The 14,440-nt window shown below is 42.4% G+C and overlaps 1 protein-coding gene across 1 annotated transcript in view; it reads left to right on the forward strand.

The window, feature by feature from the left end:
• The first annotated feature begins 6,665 nt into the window (after window positions 1-6,665).
• clic1 (chloride intracellular channel 1) overlaps window positions 6,666-14,440 on the forward strand; it is a 39,327-nt gene continuing 31,552 nt past the window's right edge. Inside the window, exon 1 of the mRNA XM_058407374.1 lies at window positions 6,666-6,837. The gene's annotated coding sequence lies outside the window, so the exon portion shown is untranslated. The remainder of the gene's footprint in view (window positions 6,838-14,440) is intronic.

Consider the following 14,440-nt stretch of genomic DNA (forward strand, 5'->3'; position numbering starts at 1 on the left):
TGTAATCAGCTATATCGAACACTTCCTGCTTGATTTACATGAGCTTCTGCTTTTATGGAATTCTTGGTTGCAAGATTAAAAACATGTGCTGAGCATTCAATTTGTGGTCCTTGTCCAGCTAAAGGTGTTCTCTGAAGGCATTCTCCATCTTCTCTGCATTGTCTGTGGTGACCAAGATGGAAAAGGTGATGGTTAGGTCTCTCCAACTTCCACTCTGTTACTGCACTCATCGTTGCAGCCACTGAATGACTACTTGTGTGGCTTTTATAAAAGGGTCATGTCTGTAACACAGAGCTTTCAATTATCCAATCCAAAATGCAATGTTCTGCCAAATAGCTTTCAGTTGCCCTGGAGGTCCAACTATCAGCTGTCAGAGCTCCATATTGTGTATAATGTTCATTCTCAGTTTAGAGGTCAGGAACAACCATGCTGATCGAGCACTCTGATCCCAACCATCAAGTATGGGATATGCAAAGGAAGAATTTCACTGTGCAATTATGTATACACCCCTAGTGCAGTAAATGGGCAATCAATATGCAAATGATCTGCTATGCATTTTTTTTTACAGCCGAAGGTATGTGCACCCCTGTCTATCACACCCATATGTGTTTCTTCCCCAAACTGTTACCATAAACTCTGAAGCTTTACAATTTTTCCTTTACCGGAACTCAGTGACTCAAACCCTGTTGGAATGGTATGAGAACCATCACTGGCCATGGAAGAAGGTCTGACCAGGTGATGGAGGGAGACCTAAATGATTTGATAATGGTTTGATAATGTGGCTTCTGACCAACCGTCCCTCAGCTCCTCCTGTAACTCATCCCCTTGCCAGTAAAACAACCCTCCTCTTCCTCCATGCACTCCCCCTCTCCACCCTCCATTATACCACCATATACTTCAAAACCCCTCTCGGGACCTCCCTCCCCAGTACATCATCTATCCTGAATGATTCACTTCCACAACAGACATCTCCCCTGCCTGCTCCACATCTCCTCTGTTTCCAATCAACATCAAAGCAGAGGATGTGAGGAAAGAGTTCAGTCAACTTCACCCAGGTAAGGCTGCAGGTCTAACAGCTATAAGTATCTGGGTATCCACATAGACAACAAGTTTTTGGACTGGACCAAAAACACTGATGCACTGTATACGAAAGGTCACAGTTGCCTGTACTTCCTTAAGAGACTCAAGTCCTTTAATGTCTGCAGAACCATGCTGCAGATGTTCTACCACTCGGTGATAGACAGTGTCATCTTCTACCCTGTAGTGTGCTGGGGTAGCAGGGCAAAGATAGCCGATGCTTAACAAGCTTTTTAGGAAAGCAGGCTCTGTCATGGGAATGGAGCTGGAGTTGAGGTGTCTGAGAGGAGAATGCTGGGAAACATCTCAGTATACTTGACAATATGTCACACCCCCTGCATGCGACATTGCAGTCCTACTGAAGCCATAGACTGGGACCACAGAAGACAACCACAGGAGGTCTTTCCTACCAGTGGTAGGAAGGCAATTGGGTTTCATGTCATTTTATTTTCTTTATTCCCCTAGTTGTTAGGGTTTAGTGTTCTAATTGAGCTGGTTATTATTTTTTTGTATGCTATCTTCTATGTTCATTTTCTTTTGTGGGCGGGGCTAATTAATCTATGTTGGCCTGTGCTTTCTTGTATTACAGAGGGCCAGTGAGGTTGCAGCCAAATTACCAAACGTTTGCTACTGGAGCAGGAGAAGATGTGTAGTTAGCAGAAAGGAATACATAGCAGAGAGGTGATATAAGCTAATTGTGGAGTTCTTGCTAAACATTATTTCTTATTTGCTCTCGTTGGTTGGATAGAAGCTGAGGGCTAAGCGAGTGGCCAGCTGACTCTACGGTGGTGGAGTTTCCCACATTTATTTTTGGGCTGTGGTTCACTCGTAGTGTTTTCCGGTGTGTATCACTGGTGATGTGCTAGCCAGGACCCCCTTCCCCCTCCTTCTTTTAGAGTAGACTTTGGTCATCGTGGTAAGTCCCAGCCTGTCCCCAGAGTTTGTGTTAGGTAGCAGCATTGATCAGGGATCCAGCCCACTGTTTATTTTGTTGGTGTATCTTTAACATTGTAAGGAATTTCAGTGTGTCAGTAAAGATTGTTCTTTTTTTTTTTTTAAATGTCTTCATCTGATCATTGGGAACGAACCTGTGTTGCCTATGTTGGATAAATTGGTTAATGTATGAACAACAACAAAAAACGCAAAAAGAAACTATTTCCTGGGGTGAAATACCCCATAGTCCTTTTTTTTTAGATTTGTTTTTTTTTTTTTAATTAGACTTTCGCTCCCTTGCACTTATTATCTAGGTTCTCATATCATGGGTTCTCTTACCACTGCTATGCTAACTTATCTTCTCCTTCTCTCCCTCAGATACCATGGCTTCTGCTGGGATCTCTGCATGTCTGGTGGACATATCATCATGGACGACAGATTATCAGCTGAACCTCAATCCCAGCAAAACTGAACTGCTGGTTATCCTAGACCTAGAGCCTAGAACCTTGCAATATCCCTGAACAACTCCCTGATCTTCACTTCAGCCACTGCTCGGGAACCTCGGGTAACCATGGACAATTAACTGTCCTTTTCCTCCCATACTACTAATGTCAGACAATCATGTCGGTTTCTTCTGCACAACATCAGAAGGATTTGGCCATTTTTTTCCACACAGGCTGCTGAAGTGTTCAGTCTCTGGACATTTAGAGACTGGACTAACGCCAGCTCTCTATTGGCAGGTCTACCTCTGAACGCAATTCGTCCACTGCAAATGATCCAAAATGCAGCTGTGTGACTTGTTTTCTCCCACACCACCCCACTGCTGCTCCTCCACTGGCTTCCGGTAGCTGCATCAAAAGCAGATTCAAAACACTGATGCTTGCCTACATAGCCAAGAATGGACCAGCACCATCTTACCTCAAAGATTACTCCTCGCACTGCACCTCGCTCCCTCAGATCCACTAGCACTGCTGGATTGGTCCCACTATCTCTCAGGGTAAGAGGTAGGTACACATCTAGAGCTTCTGCCAAATGCCAGAAATGTAAATGTATCTTATCTTATCTAAACTCTCCAAATTCATGAAGAAATTAAGAATATGGCCTTAGGTGTCTGTAAATAATACTTAGTGGCCTCGACTGAGTAGAAGGTATGCAGGGTTACTCAGGTTTGGTATGATAATGAAATAATCCCAAAAGGTCTGGAGATTATTGTATATTATTGTAGGCATCAGGTTCTAAGGTGGAATCAGAAACCTTATTACAAGCAGACTTGCAATGCAACATCATGCAAAGCTTTAATGTAGGAGTATACTGTTTTGTCCCATTGATTGGTTTAACTGTACATCATCATCAGTGTAAAAAATCAATTTTAAAAAAGAAACATTGTTTAAAAAATCCATGTCTAAGTTGCTTATGCAAGATCTTAAACCACACAAGGGATCCACACAGGGTTTTCAACCATTATAATAAATTCTCAAAGATCTTTTACAAGAAACGTTTTTGCTAAGAGGATTCAGATTTTGTCCAAACTAGCTACCTTCTATTACAATATATAAATCGAGTTCATGTTTCCTTTTCAATTTGCCATTATGAATATGAAACAGCTCTGCTGTAGAAAACTGTTAATAATTGACAATAATGACTTGTACAATGACTTGAATTCAGTGAGCAGGTTCACCCTGGCATCACCCTTGAGGATCAAATCCATGTCACGTTGTTAATGTATCACTGTAAATTTACCACTGCTAAAGTCTCACTGCTAACATATCAGTGATAATGTGTATGTATACTGTGCATTAACCCAACACACCTGTGTATACACGGACTGGGAGCCAGGCCAAGGCTTCATGGAAACGTCCTATTTACAGGTGTAGCACTGGATTTTACAGGATCTCTGGGTGAGAAACGATCACTTATTAACTAACATGCAGTCAGTTCCATAACTCCAGTGAACATGAAGAACGATGGAACACAGTGTATCAGTGGGTGTTGCTGCATGTTGTACAGTGTGGCATGATTCTCTTTGACGTCTATGATAAGAGCTCCAGTGTGGAATAAGACAAAAGTGTTCATGAGCTCATGAGTTTGAATCCTGGCTGTTGCGGGGGTCCAGTGAGTCCTACAGCAACACGGACCAATGATGCGGAAGAGGGCAGACAGCATTTTCCCCAGAGTGTGTTACACTGCCCGGTGACATAGCCTCCAACTCTTGTGTAATAGTGAAGTGTCTGTGAAAACTGGCCACATTTTTAAGTAAAAAGAGTAAAAATGATTTCATACTTTTTAACGAATTAATTAACTATTTTTTTCCAACGGCAGGATCCGCACTCTCATTGCCACATTCCGGATTCGATTACCAGGCAGGGCACTAACCCTGCCTCTGAAGAGTTGCAGTCCCAAGTCTGGGTTAAATGGGAGGGTTGCATCAGGAAGGGAATCCGGTGTAAATCCTGTGCCAAATCGAAACTTATGGACCAAATGATCCGCTATGGCGACCCCAAACAGGGAGCAGCCTAAAGAACAATAACAAACAATATTTAGCTAGGATAGATAGATAGATAGATAGATAGATAGATAGATAGATAGATAGATAGATAGATAGATAGATAGATAGATAGATAGATAGATAGATAGATAGATAGATAGATAGATAGATAGATAGCTGGGCTTGTGTAACACTTGCCAGTCTGCTCTACCTTATTTTCAGGAATGATTTGTTATTCCTGATCAGATAACACACATCACTGTTGACTCTCACTGTAGTCCTAGCTCCTGAGCATACTGAATTACACGCAACATTCATTAGCATGGGAGATGATATCTGTGGTCATATGAAGCACAGACGCACCATTGATCTGATGCGCACAGCTTCCTGCCGCAGTAGCTATACTTTCCACAGTCCTTGATTCCTGATTGGTTCCTTTCTCTTGATTGTTTCCAGCGGTTCATGAATAGTTTGTTGGGTTTTTTTTGTTTGTGTTTGTCCTGCATTAGTTGTGTTTTCTCAGGTCTATAGAGCCTGGGTTTTGTGTACTGTGTGTCCTGTTCTGCTGTTTGCATTGTGTCTTTTGTCATCCATGTTAGCGTAGACATCGTTTCTCGGACAGAAATAATCATATTTGCTATGAATTTTTCTATGAAAGATGCGCTGAAATTTAAGACTAGCCTAAAATCTAGACGTCTCATTAACGCGGACAAAGACGTCTGTTTCTGGCCAATGAGCTCACTGGGTTATTGTCGGTCTGTGTTCTGACCACACCCTGCTTCAACAATGACACGTTTGAAAGGTTTTTCCCTGAAACGTGTCAATCACACGCACATGCTTCCTGCCCATCATTGTGTAATCTGGCTGCGAGAGCCGTCTCTATTATCTAATTAACATCAGGACATTTACTTACGCCTTAATCCGCGCCATGCCTAATGGTTGTTCTGTTGTCCTCTCTAGAAATAAAATAGAATAAAAGAAAGAAATGATTCGAGTATTATTACGCATTAATAATCATCAGCAATAATACTAATAGTAATGATTAATAGTTAAATATTACTCATCTAGATTATTACTAATTAAACACAATAAAGATAATACAGTGACATCGGCCGTGTCTCTCTCACATGGTGTCGCTTGTTTTATGCGACACTGTACACAACAGTAACAAACACGACCTGGTGCACTTCACAGTGTGTAACTTCTATATATAATATTCTACCTCGTGTGTTTTAATTATTCATGTGACATAAACCTCCTGCTCTTTCTCCAGGAGCAATATGTGTACTTTACCTTTACTAACGATAGTCAAAATCTGTTACCATGACAAAAAATTCATCTGCTAGTTTGTGTGTATGTGTGTTTTGTGCTTATTTTTGGGATACAGCTTTATTCACTAGACACAAAGTGTACTAGATAGGGCACAAGGACCCATTATATCATACCCTAGATAGAGCCCATATCCAACTCATTTGGGATTTAACCCAATATGAAGTAATTTTCCCTTTCTGTTGTGAAATACTTTTTTTTCTTACAGTAGGTTGCTCATGTATTCTGGACACGAAGTGCACTAGATAGGGCACAGGGACCTGCTATATTGTACCCTAGATAGGGCGCATTTGGGAGTCAACCCAATATAACTAATTCTTCCCTTCCTGTATACTCGCTCTCTCTCTCTCTCTCTCTCTCTCTCTCTGTGTGTGTGTGTGTGTGTGTTAAACTAATCGAAGTTTCTTAAATCTAGCTAGCCGTTTGAAATTGACTATTTTTATCTTCCCTACTTGATTTTATTACTTTCTACATATCATTCTAATTAACTAAAACAAAGTAAACTACGTAAGAATTAAATATATAAATAAATATATAAATAATATAAATAAATAAATAAATAAATAAATATACAAAAAATATATACCGCACATACCATTTGCTAGTAAGCTACCTGAATCACTTCACCTGCCGTAACTGAGGATGAATCCCAAACAGAGATCTAGTGCCCCAGCGAGGCTGTGGAACTCGGTCGGTTTGCTCCCTGTGTAGTGCGCGTGTGTAGGGAGTAAGTGATGATCAGGGACGGAGCCGGGTGTTCAGAGCTGTGTGAGGGGAAGCTAACGGGGCTGCGCGAGACGCCCAGCATCGGGGCGGGGTCACGCTATAAAACCTAGCGGATCTCTGCACGGGCTCTTAGTCTGGACTTTAATCTCCATCTTATTCCATTACAGCGGGAAAACCACACACACACACACACACACACACACACACACACACACACACTACTGCTGCTGCAAAAATGAGCAAAATCCTGGTGGGCATCTTCGCCGTGGCGCTGTGTTTCACACTGGGTAAGGAACTTTTAACACTTTATATCAGATTAGATTAGAGAAATGTCTGAAAATATTTATTCATATTTCTCTACTGCTGTTTATACATCCTGCTTTTCTGACATTCTAGCTTCAAATGTTTTAATTATAACCAGTATGTATTACATCAGGAGAATATAAACTTAAAAAAAGCTAAATAAACATTATTATTATTATTATTATTATTATTATTATTATTATCTCCGTTTTTGCTTTATTTGTTTTTGTAGGCATGTTTTATTTATAGAATATAATTATAAGTAAACATTTTCTTTCTCCTTTTTTGTTTGTTTGTTTTTTTCAGGCTTGTCTTTTAATAGAATATGAATATAAATAAACATATTATTATTATTATTATTATTATTATTATTATTATTATTATTTTTATTACATGTTGGCTGGCTTTTTCCCAGGTTACATTTTCATGTCTGTTCTATTCAGTAGTGTTAGTTTTGTTAAATCCTCATACCGTGATAGCGAGAGGATAAAAGATTAAAAAGCTTATAGAAGATTTTCCAGTCCTTTTTCAGTGTGTTTACTTTGTGAAGGCGTAGGTGCGCCAGACTCCACCCTGTATGCCGTGTTATTCAGTAGCCCACACAAATGCCCCCATTCCATTAGCCAGCTCTCAGTGTGTTGTGTTCGTTGCTTGTGTAGCAGCAGAGTAAAAATCAGTGATGTCTGCAGGAGCGGCAGCCTCTCCCTCTACTTTGTGTGTGTGTGTGTGTATGTGTGTGTGTATGTGGATCGCAGCACCTGATAATTTCCTCTCAAGTGTTGGTCCTGTTAGACCTGTTTCTGTTTAACGGATCTTAGCAGAACTGACGCTGTTTATCTGAGACGTGTTTATGCGAAAGCAGAGCTCATGAGGGTTCATGCCGAGTCCACGAGACCATGAGATGAGAACTAAGCCTTGGACTGGACTAAATCAAGAGATCAAGAATGACCAGACCAGTATAAATCTAATCAGAGCACATTTGGGACACGTTACATTAAACTACAAACTGGTTCATCAAGACTATAAGACAAAACCTGAGACAGAACAAAGTATAAAAAACGCCCAAATATTGAAGAAAATATTCTAAATACATGAGTGTGCATCAAATAATTGTCTACATCAAATGTGAGACTGAATCCACCAAATATTAGATTAATCAGACAAAAGGAGGAACCGTGAGAAACAAATAGAGTCTGATCCCAACAATATTATTATTATAATTATTATTGTAAGTTCAATTGTCCCCAAATCTTGAGTGATCCTCTCAGATACCTAAGAATGACAGGCATGAGTTGGAGACACACCCAAATCCTTTCAAATTACACCTTGTGCTTGACTGAACTTGCTTTGATAGCCCCACTTACACAAACGATTGCCTTGCCGCCTTCGCAGCACTGGCTCGCTCTCCTGATTCACCGAGAACCGACTAGATTTTACATAAATGCTTCACTCTTACAAATACTATAGCGGACAACAAAGACCGTATTTAATCTGTGTGTGTGTGTGTGTGTGTGTGCGCGTGTCTGTAAGAATGAGAATTGTTTGGGATGAGATGAGTGACCCCTGCTGGTTAGATGGTGTAAGGACAACTTACATTGTTTTAACATTTACAGTCTTTACATCACATGTCCAGCAGAGGGCAGCATCACTGCACGTTCAAGCAGCTAGCTCAAGTGCGTGCATATGTGTGTGTGTGTGTGTTTGTGAGCACATTAGTGTACTCATCTGCATCTGAGGTTAAATTTAACACCAGTGTGTAACACCAGCTTAAGACTGTCTCTGTTCATTGCCACATTTGGGTCCTATAGCAACAGCATAAGCGTTACGACTCAACTACTCCGGGATTAGCATGACTAACGTCTAGTCTTTATTGTTTAGCAATAACGACTGGAATATTAGCATGTTCGTCATCGTTAATCAGAGCTGTGCAATAACAGAAGTTATGCACGTGTTGCTCAACCCTACACCCTCCTCCCTTTCAGTCCCAGAAGTCACTCTCTCACATTCCTTTCTCTCAGTTTTATGGTTTGTGATTCTTTCTGTAGCGTCTGACTCGTGTTTACTGACTCATGGAATATGAAATCATGTCTGGAGAAAGCTTCCATCTCTGGTCACAGGAGACCAACGTTTTGGCCTTGCTACATTTGGCCGAAAACGCAGCACTATCCCGTCTCTGAAGCATGGTGGCGGTAGTACTCTTCAGCCTCATGCATGCTTCTTTGACTAATCCCTTGTTACAGTCTTTTTCTCCTCTTATGCCCCGCCCCCTTTTGCTTCAGATGCTTTGATGTTTTTGCTCTTGAGGCAGTCCAGGCCTGTAGCCTTATACAGTACGGCATGTTAGTATGTTAGCACTGGGACTTTCTAACAAGCAGATAGATGACCCTCTGTTTTCGGTCAATATGCTTGGGTGATTCCTCCGGAGTGATGTCATCACCAGCCTTGGGGTGGTCATGTGACCCTCTGGTTTACCGCCTGCATTTTAGACTGATTAACGCTGATCATACGCTCGCTCTCACCATCTCTCTAGACAAATTATTGTTTTATTCTGTTATTCTTACACAAACTGTCTCACTATAGTAGTGTCTTTCTGCCTGCATTACTGTTTAGCTGTCTTACTCTCAGCTAGTATGGCACATGTACACACAACCGGTTCTGGATTAAGAACTTTGCCGTTGTGCCCTGAGGGAAAGCACTCCATCCATTCAGCTGCCTCAGGGGAGAGAGAACCAAGAATCTTCTCTTTAAACAGGTCCCAAAAACCGGTCTCTCTTCCGAGGGCCTGTCTGTACTGTCTGTCTTACTGTCTGTCTAACCACCTCGCTATCTGTCTTACTGTCTGTCTAACCACCTCTCTATCTGTCTTACTGTCTGTCTAACCACCTCTGTATCTGTCTTACAGTCTGTCTAACCACCTCTCTATCTGTCTTACTGTCTGTCTAACCACCTCTCTATCTGTCTTACTGTCTGTCTAACCACCTCTCTATCTGTCTTACTGTCTGTCTAACCACCTCTCAATCTGTCTTACTGTCTGTCTAACCACCTCTCAATCTGTCTTACTGTCTGTCTAACCACCTCTCTATCTGTCTTACAGTCTGTCTAACCACCTCTGTATCTGTCTTACAGTCTGTCTAACCACCTCTCTATCTGTCTTACTGTCTGTCTAACCACCTCTCTATCTGTCTTACTGTCTGTCTAACCACCTCTCTATCTGTCTTACTGTCTGTCTAACCACCTCTCTATCTGTCTTACTGTCTGTCTAACCACCTCTCTATCTGTCTTACTGTCTGTCTAACCACCTCTCTATCTGTCTTACTGTCTGTCTAACCACCTCTCTATCTGTCTTACTGTCTGTCTAACCACCTCTCTATCTGTCTTACAGTCTGTCTAACCACCTGTCCTCTATCTGTCTTACAGTCTGTCTAACCACCTCTCTATCTGTCTTACTGTCTGTCTAACCACCTGTCCTCTATCTGTCTTACAGTCTGTCTAACCACCTCGCTATCTGTCTTACTGTCTGTCTAACCACCTGTCCTCTATCTGTCTTACAGTCTGTCTAACCACCTCTCTATCTGTCTTACTGTCTGTCTAACCACCTCGCTATCTGTCTTACTGTCTGTCTAACCACCTCGCTATCTGTCTTACTGTCTGTCTAACCACCTCTCTATCTGTCTTACTGTCTGTCTAACCACCTCTCAATCTGTCTTACAGTCTGTCTAACCACCTCTCTATCTGTCTTACTGTCTGTCTAACCACCTCTCTATCTGTCTTACAGTCTGTCTAACCACCTCTCTATCTGTCTTACAGTCTGTCTAACCACCTGTCCTCTATCTGTCTTACTGTCTGTCTAACCACCTCTCTATCTATCTTACTGTCTGTCTAACCACCTCTCTATCTGTCTTACAGTCTGTCTAACCACCTCTCTATCTGTCTTACTGTCTGTCTAACCACCTCTCAATCTGTCTTACAGTCTGTCTAACCACCTCTGTATCTGTCTTACAGTCTGTCTAACCACCTCTGTATCTGTCTTACTGTCTGTCTAACCACCTCTCTATCTGTCTTACTGTCTGTCTAACCACCTCTGTATCTGTCTTACTGTCTGTCTAACCACCTCTCAATCTGTCTTACTGTCTGTCTAACCACCTCTCAATCTGTCTTACTGTCTGTCTAACCACCTCTCAATCTGTCTTACTGTCTGTCTAACCACCTCTCAATCTGTCTTACTGTCTGTCTAACCACCTCGCTATCTGTCTTACAGTCTGTCTAACCACCTGTCCTCTATCTGTCTTACTGTCTGTCTAACCACCTCTCTATCTGTCTTACAGTCTGTCTAACCACCTCTCTATCTGTCTTACAGTCTGTCTAACCACCTCTCTATCTGTCTTACTGTCTGTCTAACCACCTCTCTATCTGTCTTACTGTCTGTCTAACCACCTCTGTATCTGTCTTACTGTCTGTCTAACCACCTCTCTATCTGTCTTACTGTCTGTCTAACCACCTCTGTATCTGTCTTACTGTCTGTCTAACCACCTCTCAATCTGTCTTACTGTCTGTCTAACCACCTGTCCTCTATCTGTCTTACTGTCTGTCTAACCACCTCTCTATCTGTCTTACTGTCTGTCTAACCACCTCTGTATCTGTCTTACTGTCTGTCTAACCACCTCTCTATCTGTCTTACTGTCTGTCTAACCACCTCTCAATCTGTCTTACAGTCTGTCTAACCACCTCTCAATCTGTCTTACTGTCTGTCTAACCACCTGTCCTCTATCTGTCTTACAGTCTGTCTAACCACCTCTCTATCTGTCTTACAGTCTGTCTAACCACCTCTCTATCTGTCTTACTGTCTGTCTAACCACCTCTCTATCTGTCTTACTGTCTGTCTAACCACCTGTCCTCTATCTGTCTTACAGTCTGTCTAACCACCTCTCAATCTGTCTTACAGTCTGTCTAACCACCTCTCTATCTGTCTTACTGTCTGTCTAACCACCTCTCTATCTGTCTTACTGTCTGTCTAACCACCTGTCCTCTATCTGTCTTACAGTCTGTCTAACCACCTCTCAATCTGTCTTACTGTCTGTCTAACCACCTCGCTATCTGTCTTACTGTCTGTCTAACCACCTCTCTATCTGTCTTACTGTCTGTCTAACCACCTCTCAATCTGTCTTACTGTCTGTCTATCCACTTCTCTATCTGTCTTACTGTCTGTCTAACCACCTCTCAATCTGTCTTACTGTCTGTCTAACCACCTCGCTATCTGTCTTACTGTCTGTCTAACCACCTCTCTATCTGTCTTACTGTCTGTCTAACCACCTCTCAATCTGTCTTACAGTCTGTCTAACCACCTCTCTATCTGTCTTACTGTCTGTCTAACCACCTGTCCTCTATCTGTCTTACTGTCTGTCTAACCACTTCTCTATCTGTCTTACTGTCTGTCTATCCACCTCTCTATCTGTCTTACTGTCTGTCTAACCACCTCTCAATCTGTCTTACTGTCTGTCTAACCACCTCGCTATCTGTCTTACTGTCTGTCTAACCACCTCTCTATCTGTCTTACTGTCTGTCTAACCACCTCTCAATCTGTCTTACAGTCTGTCTAACCACCTCTCTATCTGTCTTACTGTCTGTCTAACCACCTGTCCTCTATCTGTCTTACTGTCTGTCTAACCACTTCTCTATCTGTCTTACAGTCTGTCTAACCACCTCTCTATCTGTCTTACTGTCTGTCTAACCACCTGTCCTCTATCTGTCTTACTGTCTGTCTAACCACTTCTCTATCTGTCTTACTGTCTGTCTATCCACCTCTCTATCTGTCTTACTGTCTGTCTATCCACCTCTCTATCTGTCTTACTGTCTGTCTAACCACCTTTCAATCTGTCTTACTGTCTGTCTAACCACCTCGCTATCTGTCTTACTGTCTGTCTAACCAGCTCTCTATCTGTCTTACAGTCTGTCTAACCACCTCTGTATCTGTCTTACTGTCTGTCTAACCACCTCTCTACCCGTCTTACAGTCTGTCTAACCACCTCGCTATCTCTCTTACTGTCTGCTCCCGTACAGTCTATCTAACCACCTTGCTTTCTGTCTTACTGCCTCCATTACAGTCTGTCTTACTGTCTGACCCTCTGTCTCTGACGGTGTTGTGGTATTTCCTCTCTGACATCCAGGTAGTAGAGGAACAGTAGAAGAGGACAGAGTTCTAAGCTAGCTTGTGTTAAGTGAGGAATCTAGCACTTGACGGCAGTCAGTATGTGACCAGGCAGGTTGAAGCTGTTTGGAATGGAAATGATGATTGGTCAGGAGCTTTTACTAGATGGTTTGGACGTAGAGAATAGAAGTGTATAATGATTATAGATATGATATAACTATATGATTATATAGTTATAGATTTTAACAATATCAAACACAATAAATGATGCCGTGTCTTAGTTTACTCATAACTGTGTATTTTAATGACATCATGTTTTTGTTTGTTTAAAGTAAAACATGAGTCAGTGGAAACACAAACACACACTCACACACACACTCACACACACACTCACACACACACTCACACACACACACACACCCCATTTCCATTGGAAGATTTTTTAGGCTTGTGGTCTGGAGTCTGAGTCATTTCATCTCTCACAGCACTGGGATACATGTCACAGGAGTCGAGAAATAAAAAGCCTACTAATGTGTGTCAGTGTGTCACTCCCAGCAAAACCCTCTCAGTGTGTCACTCCCAGCAAAACCCTCTCAGTGTGTCACTCCCAGCAAAACCCTCTCAGTGTGTCACTCTCAGCAAAACCCTCTCAGTGTGTCACTCTCAGTGTGTCACTCCCAGCAAAACCCTCTCAGTGTGTCACTCTCAGTGTGTCACTCCCAGCAAAACCCTCTCAGTGTGTCACTCCCAGCAAAACCCTCTCAGTGTGTCACTCTCAGCAAAACCCTCTCAGTGTGTCACTCTCAGTGTGTCACTCTCAGCAAAACCCTCTCAGTGTGTCACTCTCAGTGTGTCACTCTCAGCAAAACCCTCTGTGTGTCACTCTCAGTGTGTCACTCTCAGCAAAACCCTCTCAGTGTGTCACTCTCAGTGTCACTCCCAGCAAAACCCTCTCAGTGTGTCACTCTCAGCAAAAACCTGTCAGTGTGTCACTCTCAGCAAAACCCTCTCAGTGTGTCACTCGCAGCAAAAACCTGTCAGTGTGTCACTCTCAGCAAAACCCTCTCAGTGTGTCACTCTCAGCAAAAACCTGTCAGTGTGTCACTCTCAGCAAAACCCTCTCAGTGTGTCACTCTCAGTGTGTCACTCTCAGCAAAACCCTCTCAGTGTGTCACTCTCAGTGTGTCACTCTCAGCAAAACCCTCTCAGTGTGTCACTCTCAGCAAAACCCTCTCAGTGTGTCACTCTCAGTGTGTCACTCTCAGCAAAACCCTCTCAGTGTGTCACTCTCAGCAAAAACCTGTCAGTGTGTCACTCTCAGCAAAACCCTCTCAGTGTGTCACTCGCAGCAAAAACCTGTCAGTGTGTCACTCTCAGTGTGTCACTCTCAGCAAAACCCTCTCAGTGTGTCACTCCCAGCAAAACCCTCTCAGTGTCACTCC

This window comes from Hemibagrus wyckioides, linkage group LG14, assembly GCF_019097595.1.
Source record: "Hemibagrus wyckioides isolate EC202008001 linkage group LG14, SWU_Hwy_1.0, whole genome shotgun sequence".
NCBI lineage: Eukaryota > Metazoa > Chordata > Actinopteri > Siluriformes > Bagridae > Hemibagrus > Hemibagrus wyckioides.